Source organism: Mastigoproctus giganteus, chromosome 6, assembly GCF_048544385.1.
Source record: "Mastigoproctus giganteus isolate SK-2022 chromosome 6, ASM4854438v1, whole genome shotgun sequence".
Lineage (NCBI taxonomy): Eukaryota > Metazoa > Arthropoda > Arachnida > Uropygi > Thelyphonidae > Mastigoproctus > Mastigoproctus giganteus.
Window position 1 is genome coordinate 138,477,227 of NC_143580.1, and position 9,558 is coordinate 138,486,784.

General features: G+C 39.9%; 1 pseudogene; it reads right to left on the bottom strand.

Moving 5' to 3' along the window:
* Positions 1 to 6,870: 6,870 nt before the first annotated feature.
* LOC150084614 (5S ribosomal RNA) lies at positions 6,871 to 6,990 on the bottom strand (annotated as a pseudogene).
* Between the last annotated feature and the right edge of the window lie 2,568 nt (positions 6,991 to 9,558).

Sequence of the window (9,558 nt, forward strand, 5' to 3'; positions counted from 1 at the left end):
TTTGGGATGTGGAAATGTCCGTTCGAACTTTGGATCCTCTGCGACATAATTATGGACAGTGGTGCATCAAGCATGGATGGAAATACCTGTGGAACGCTTTGGTGAAGTAGTGGACTCAATGCCTCGCCGTGTGACTCCCCTTACCGGGCGAAAGGGGGGGTCTACCCGTTACTAGGTAGGTATCCTATGATTTCTGTCCACTCAGTGTATGATTAACAGCCAGATAATTATAGTCTCTTAACATCCTGTTGAGGAATCAACTTAGCATTAGAAATATTGTATTATTAAATGATTATATGAGATCTCTAGAAAAGAAAATGCAAATCTCCAAACTGTTACCAGACTTTAATTTTCTTTTTGGAAAATTCTATTTTTATAAGAATTACTTTTAATTTCTTTCCTAAAATAAATAAGGAATTTCCCAATACTTTAGCGTGTTTTCTAGAGAACAATATCCGGGTATCTTAATGAGCCCTCCCTGTTCAATATGTCGTGGTCACACTCGCATTGAAAAGAGGGTGCGTGTGGGATGCGCGTTCGATAAATATACATTTTTCTTCACCTATTTTTTCTTCTTCTTCTTACTATACAGAAGATATACGACTTGTTTTGAAAAGTTGTGGCTACAAAAATGCAAGACGTGTTTTGTTGGAAGTTTCCGCTTTAGTCGGTTTCGTTAAAATTTGTCAACAGCAGGTGTTGCCATGGCGACCGTACATTTAGAAATATCCGCTATCATCCGTGTGGGGAATTAATTTTTTTTTTCTTTTCTTTTTCTCTCTCATCCGAGTAAGTAAATGAATCGGAAATCTACAGCCGGATTTTTGTTTTCTTCTCTTCCTCCCTCCCCAAAAATAGTTTCAAAGTAAGCGATCTTTTAAACCTAAAAGTTGAGCTATCATTAAGGAGCACGCGCTTGTACGATATCAGGGACATTTTTAAGAACGTAATCGGCATAAAGACGACACTGCTTCGCCTTTCAGGCACATAATTCGGTTAATGAAGCCTCGGATGCTGTAGGAGACATTTATTTTAAGATGGTGGGGATGCGTCTGCCACTCTCTGAAATTGTCTTAAGGTTTCTTCCATCAGAGAGAAAGATTCTTCAGTCTAAAATAAATAAATCCGGCACATCGGAGTAAACAACCCAATAGAAGCTGAATGTTTGCGATAGATAAACATCCGGGGAAGATGGTGAAATATCTCAAAAGATCAGACAGCCGGTTTCCTCTTTAGGGGATGACTTGACGAGAGCCGATAATGATCTCTAATCGCTCGCTTACTGTTTTAAATCGACTATTTAAGTGGCAAGGCCGGGTGAGAACATATTTAGAGATTGAGCCTATGAGAAAGAAGTTTCTCATCCCAGCCAATGTTCATTCTGCAGTAACATCTGAGCAAAATAAGCGCTGGTGCAGCGCGTGTAATTATGCTGTAATTGAAGTATCAAATTCATGTCCGTGTTCACTTTATTTCGAACTACTGTATAACGTTAACTGCGAGTAAACAGACGTTCTCGATTACGTTGCCGTGGTGACCATTTATGCCATCGTCGATCGGGATGCCGTTATGAATCTGTCCCCGAAGAGCATTATTTGGTGATCGCGATAATTATATCGTACCCAAGAAACAAAAGGAGATACTCCAGATGATCACTTCGATTAATGAGAAACGGTTTCCTGGAATAATTTAAAATGTAGAAACGAATGCTCAGTTTACAGCGTGCTTTCTGAAACTACATTAGTGCTCAATGTTTGTTTTTTCAATGACTCTATTTGATTTTTTGTACTTTTCCTTAAGGGGACCACAAAAACTGCCGATCCACCACCCCCAGAAAGATATTAAGACTCTTTTGCGTGTTCCTAAACATTTTTTTTAAAAATAAGTCTGGTTTATTAGCATTAGGAGAGGCACATGATGCAAGAAAGCCAGCTTATACAGCATCAATCAATAAAAAAAAACTTCCCATCCATTCGCTAAAAAGTTTGTCCAGTTCCTCCTTGAATTTATTTAAGCTTTCAGCTTCCACAACGACAGATGGAAGTTTGTTCCAGAAATTAACCACCCGCTAGCTAAAGGCAAACTTCCACACATATATCCTACAACTGTCTTTCCTCAATTTGAATTTATGTCCTCTCAGGCGATTATTCTGAGAAAGCAGAAGAATCCCATCAGAATTCACCATGCTCAACCCATTCAAAGCCTCATACACCTCAATCAGGTCACCTCTCAGGTGCCTAGTCTCCAGCCGCTGCAATTTTCAGAACTTAAGCCTCTCCTGGTAAGAGCAACCCTTTGTTCCATTCAGTAATCTTGTTGCCCTTCTCTGTACTCGTTCCAGCAGCTCTACATCCTTCTTGAAATGAGGCCTCCAGACCTGTATACAGTACTCAAAGTGTGTCCTGACCATTGCCTTATACAAGGGAATAACACCTCCTTATCCCTCCTAGCAAAATTCCTGCATATCATTGACCTGCTGTGGCAGCCTGTCTGCACTACTCAGGGAATTTCATATCAAACTGCACACTTACCCCTAGGTCTCTTTCATTCTCCACTACTCTGAGTGTAACACCACCCAATTGGTTCTTTTCTCTGGGGTTACTGCTATAGTATTTTAGAATACGCTCCTTATAGTATTTAAAGACTAAGCTTTTTCTGCTAAAGTGTCAAAATAGAAGAGGTCAAAGGTCGACAAATTCTAATGCTCCCTACCTGTTTCCGTGCTTAAGTTTCCTTTCACGTAACCTCATCCAGAATAGTTAGACAGCGAAATTCTTTCTCGAATTTATACCAACGTGGGATGCTGTTGTTCGTCTCTATTTCCACGCACACTAAGATGACTCCCTTAAGTAACAAATGCGGAGAAAGGTCATCCATACATTAAAAGTTCACATTATGTGAGCGCCGTGTTAGGTTTCAAGAGTCAGCGGTAATTAATGTATGTAATTAGATGCTTGCTCGCGCGATGCACAAACAGGTTCAGTATTGTGTGGGCAGGATATTTAAGGGCTCATTTCAGCTGCGACGCTAACATGGAGGTGGTAGAACAATTAAACCGTCTAACGGAGTACGGATCAGAAAAACGTTTCTCATATTCACTATAAGCTGTAATAACTGCACGTACACACAAAAATAATTCTCCGTTATATTCATACTCACAGCTGTTCAGTTCACGCAAACTTTATAAAAGAATGCGCACTTTTTTGTGGAAACTACTGTACATATCATTAAAACTTCACTGATACAAGTATTAATTATACTAAAATTATCTAATTTAAATATTGACTACCGTAATTAGGATTCCAAATAAGAAAAAACGCTTCCTATAATATAATTTACCTTAGTTATCCAAGTTTTTTGCATCCTGCTGCTTTTCTAGTTGTCACTGAAATATTTGAGTGCATCTGCATAAATTGCAATCCCCAGGAAAAGCGAGCACTCTGAATATTCTGCAATTACGTTTTTACAAATGTAAACCATTAAGAGCACCATCAACATAGCAGCATGATGTCTGTTTTCGTCAGCTGTTTTGAAGCACTTGGATAAAGAATAGCTCAGTTTCCATTATTAAAAAGACTCTTAGTCGTTTTGGATGAGCAATAGATCCTTTCAGTTACCATAACAACCACCAAGGGATGTGCATTGTAACTCGGTGTTCACAAAATGACCGCAGGCTTAGGTTACGCGCTATCCATTTTTTTTAATAACTATACTTTAATTCTGTAAGCGATGATTGAATGAAATATGGGGGGGGGGATCCCGGCGAGGGTGATATATCACAAAGAATCCGTCTTACTAGTTCAGCGATACTCCTTGGGTGCCGTTAACATGATGAATGATGTTCCCTCATAACGATACCTGACTCTTTAACTGGTAGCTCTCGTTCACTACCTGATATCCTGCAAGCGATGCGTTCCCAGGCTACACACTCTGATAGTCACATCTCCCTATTATCTCAATCAACAGTTGGGAAGAACCAGATCTCATCTCTTCTTACAGATTCCATTAATATTGCTGGCTCAAAACAAAAGCACACGAGCCAGAATAAAATGATTCTGTTGGCTGTTTTGCCTTCTCCAATTTATTATTTATGAGTACCTTCATTTTGGTGTTATTTTCGCATCTTATCGATGTCATGGCAAAAGCCAAGAGAGTAGAGTTTCTCTAGGATGCTGACTCATATAGCCAAGAAGTACTACATTTCATCGCTACCACTGGATAGTACGACCTCCTGTTCTTTTATGAATGCAGTCATTCCAGCAGGACACGAATACAACGCACCTCCAAATTACTACATAAAAAAATTGTAATTTTTATGACACGCATAAAAGGGAAGTGTCTTTTCACCGTCCTCTATCGGCAAGATTTTCAAAGGAAAGTAAGAATTGGTCCACGAACAAAGATCACAATCGAAAGGAAGAACGAATTTAAACTCGCTTTTGCCAGAAATAACCCAATCACAATCGAAATTCCTCGAGGCAATTCCATCAGTTGTAATTATCGAAGTCACATTAAGTGCTTTAATTACAAAAATTCAGTCGGTATTAAAAGGAGCGAGTAAATTAAATCCTTAATTAATTTTCGCATCTCCTCTACTACGTGCAGCCTGGAGAGCATATTTTTGCGTCTACAGCGTCTTAATGAAAATCAAATACCAGACAATTCAAAGCTTTCTCGTGGAACATCCGGCAATTATGCATATTGATCACCGAACTTTGAAAAGTAGACCTATAAAAACAAGAAAAATTTGGATAAATATTAAACACGTGACAAATATCGTTGTACGATATAAAAATAGTAAAAAAAGATTACATCTAATGATTCCGAAGGTGACTTTTAAATTATAATCAAACTATATGTAGCTGCTGTGCAAATATTCAAACCAGACAAGATGATTACTTTTCTTTTCTAATTAAAGCCGCAGTAATAAGGCGATAAGCTGCAGAAGTGCATTTCGTAGAGCCCAGGTAGAATATGATTAAAAAAAACTTCATCCATATAAATAAGTATTTCTAGGAGATCGTAGATTTGCTTTTTGCTGATGCTCTCTGAAAAATATGGTTTGTACAGGCTGTAATGAATGATGCGGCTAAAATGAAATTTGATATATCGCTTTAAAAATAATTGTTTTCTGGATAGTAGAGATCATTCTTTATCGTAACTCATCTAGAGTATTAGCAATGCCATGAAAATATCCGATGGAAGCGGTTACAGAAGAATAACAGCCAGAGAAACTTTGCCAACTAACGAAGTTGTGTTTCATCAGAAGGAGATGGTTGGTGTGAATTGTGCAGGCCCACTTAAGAATGGTCGTTTATTGACAGAAAAGTATCTGCTCTTCTTCTGCTTGGTCATTCCATATTAAAGATGGGAAAAGCTAAATTCTAAGGATTTATGAATTGGCCATAATAGCCCTTTAAGCACCATAATGTTCAGCTGTATACACCAAGTAGACTTTTAATATGAAGTTGTTGATGATACCGAATATCAAATATCAAAATATTTTGCAAAAGAGATCTATCTGGTTAAACACTGAACTTCTAGCTCCATCCACGCTATCCTTACGCTTTAAAGCGAGATGACGAAAGGAATGTAAACAAATGCGACCCGTTTTTACATTGATAATGAGGCTGCTGTTGTTGTTGTCGTCGTATGGTTTTAGACCATCAGCAACTCAGACCATATTACACCGTATTTAATACATATGTCTGCAAATTGGTGTGTTCTGTGGTTTATTTGCCGTTTTCTGGGCGAAACACCCAAGTTTTTTGGAGTAAACCAACTAACCCAGCCACGTTGTGAAAAAAAAATTGTGTGTGCCGAATAGCATAGCAGAAGTTAAGTAAAAACTTCTTTAGAGTCTTTTGAAACGTTTATTATTTTAATGTTATAGTGGTTTAATTTTTTTAATATTTTACAATTGTTTTACAAGTTTATTACAATGTTTTTACAGATCTCTTCTTTGTACTCAATGGAGGTGGTTTCGGTGGTCACATTGCACGTATACGTGCTCTCTACGCCTTACAACGCCCACTATTAGTTTTCGGCATGTTGAATTATAATTTTTTTTATTAAGTACGGTAGAGAACGACGAAAGAAATATTTTTGTTTTTAAATTTTTAAAATCGGACTGCTAGAAGCTGAGATATAACGATTTGAAACGTGACCGCGACACGCGTGCGAGTTACACCGTGGCCACACTATAGGGATACTGACTGCGTCATGCGTCGCTGCTACGTACGGTGCCGCGTCGCTCGTGCCTGGTACAATTGTGGGGACCGATGAATCATTTCGTGTCGCATTTTCGTTGCGATTTTTGTCAATCCACGGCCGCAAATTACTCCCATATGAAAACTGCCTGGTGCGCGCCTAAAGAAGTCTTGCTATTTTCACTTCAAAAATAGCATGACGCAATGAGTACTGATTGGGTCATGCGTCGCTCGTGCCTGGTACAGAGTGGTACAATGGTGATGGTGGAGATGAATCATTTCGTGTCGCATTTTCTTAGCAACTTTTGTCAATCCACGGACGCATTGCACGTGTATGTGCAATGCGTCCGTGGATTGACACAGTTATGCAGTGTCCGTGGTTGTGCTCTATAGGTCTTAAAACGCTCACTATAGTGTACTCCGCTTCACGATTGGTTCATTGTACGATCAAATCACTTTACGACGGACACTGCATGACAAAATAGCGTTCACAATACGATATGTAGTAAGCACCGGTCACTGTGATCACGTTTACGAATTGGATTCTATTGACGGCGATTCTAATCAACGAAAATAGCAGGAATATTATGCTCAGACTAAAGATATAAAGCACAGATTTACACTTTATTACCTTAACAATTAAAAGGAAATGAAAGCAAAAAGCCAACTGCACCGGGTTTCCCAGGTGGTGGCAACCTCCCAATTACTAATCGGACCTAAAGCTGCTTAACTTCGGTGATCGGACGAGAACCGATGCATTCAGCTTAGTATGATAGTTAGCTGTTCAAAGCACCTATAATGCGTTTAATTATGGTTGAGTTTGCTGTGTCGCATTTTCGTTGATTCTTTGTAAATCTACGAACGCAAATTACTCACATGTGAAAACTGAATGATATCAATGGCATTTTTCGGTTGTCTTTCAATAACCCTCAGTTTGCATGACATTAAAAAATATGCTAAAGTCATCAACATAATGGGAGCTATTTACAGTTGGAGGAAGTTGTTCTGTGATGGAATTTACTTTGATTTCAAAAAGGGTAACGCTTAAAACGGATCCCTGCAGTACTCCCTCCTCTTGGCAAAAGGGACGAGAAAGTGAGGATCCCACAATAACTTGGAAAGACCTATTGTCTAAAAATATTTTAATGAAAACGGGTAGATGCCCTCTAAACCGAAACTATATACAAGCCTTTTAAAATGCCAAATCTCCATGTTGTGTCATATGCTTTAATGGAATTTCCTCTACTTCCCAATTAAGTGAAGAGAGAAAAGAAGGGGAGCAGATATAAAGATCAATGGCAGAAAACGTACAGGTGGGTATGTATAAGGTGTAGTTTACACGTTTAGGAGGTAGAGGTGATTGTCAGTGAGCACATGCTCTATGACACGTCCCCTTCCATTAATATCAGCACTGCCCCACAGGGTAGTATGTACATTGAAATCCCTGAGAAGCAGGGCACGGGAAGGCAGCTGCACAATGAGATCATTAAGGTCTCTCTGGAAGATGTCAGCCCCCAGGTGGTAAATAAATCGAACAGACTGTTAATAAAAACCCAACCTTAAGGCGAATTCCTACCTTCTAAGTTAGTGGAAAGCGGCGGAATGGGAAGTGATGACCCACAAGGATGGCAACTCCTCCGTGGGCAGGTCCATCTCCCGTTCTGTTCTTACGTTTGCTAGTAACATTATGAAGTGATGGGTTTTCATTTGCCTTCAAATGTCTCCTGCAAGAAAAAGCGTACTGGCTCATGTTTTTACAGGAAGGCCTTGATGCCGTCAGTATTTCGCCAGATTCCAGGACAATTCCACTAAGGAATTTAGCCATTATTTTGACTTGATGGGTCAATCAGGCGGCTTCCGAAGTGCTGAGGGCTTATATTTTCTCAGTCTTGAATTTATCTCTTTTGGGGAAGTATAGACGCTGTCCTGTGTCCATTTCCTCCACCGCAAAGTGTTCCAAGACTATTTCGTCAGGTACCTCCCTCTCCTCAATATTCATTTTTTCTTGAGAGCTAGGATGTACTTCAGGTCTCTTATTCTTTTCTCCGGTAATAATTTACTGGTGCAGCGTTATGAGGTACAAATATAAGAATAGCAGCTGATTGATCCTTCTGTGCGGGCTTTATTGAGCTTAACATATAACACGATGGCAGTGAATGACGCTTTTTGTGGATGGTCATTTCGGTCTGAGTTCCGATATAACATCTCCCTGCTGTCTTCTGAACGCAGGTAGGTTTGTTTACATTTATAGGTTTCATTGCTTTCTTTATCCCTGATATGATATGTTCAGCTCTGCTTTTAGTCTTTATATTTCTTTTTCTTTCTTCCACCTATGACATGCTCATGAGTACGCAGCCTTTTCCTTGGCAGTTAATACAGGTAGGTTTTGTGGCTGAACATGACGTAGTTTCATGGTCCTTTGCAGCACATCGAGCGCAAGATTCCAAGACAGGCCATTTGCGAGTGTCCATATTTCTGGCACTTAAAGCACCTTAGAGGATTTGAGACATATGGACCCATGGGACAATTAATATAGCCAGCTTTTATCTCATTAGGAGACGTTGGTGAATTAAATGTCAGAATGATATTTCCAGTGGGAACAAGTTTCCCATCCCTACACATGAACATTCGTTTCGCAGCTGTCCTTCTTTGGGGATTTAATTCAGAACAGATTTCCACTTCAGACACTTGAAGGAGATTCCATTCTGTCATGACACCACGGGATGAATTAAGTGTCCTGTGGGGGGGGGGTAACTGTGATGGGCATTCCCCCGATAGATGTAGCTCAGAGAAAAGCTGTTCTGAATATTTATCATTTCTGATCTCTACAAGTATGTCGCCTGAGGGGAGCGTTTGACAGATTTGGGAAAGCCTGCCAATCCTTCTAAACTCTTTTGGATAAAAAAGGGAGAAATTTTTCCTAAGGGCTTCTCACTAGTCGAGTGAATTATTAGGTAACGAAGTGTTCGGCCTGATATAACTTCTGCTTTCTGTCTTTTGACAGAGGTGGTATTATTTGAGTCAACGGTCAAATTTTCAGATAGGGAATGGATTAGGGGCTCAGAAGAAATAAATTTATCATGATTCATGAGTGTTTTGTGTTTGTTCAGAGCCCTCCCCGCCCACCACGGAGTCCAAATGGTAAGCCGACTATCCGGCAATAAATGAGCCTGGGAGTGGGACGTTAGGGCTACCCAGACGCTATACCTGCACCGCCGCCAGCCTGAATCCTGTTCCTCGGACCATGCCGTTAAGGAAATGGCATTGACATTCCCTTACATTCCCATTGACAGTCGATCCTGGCAGGTGAACTCACTAGTTGACTGATTCTGGCTGAGTCATTCAGCAC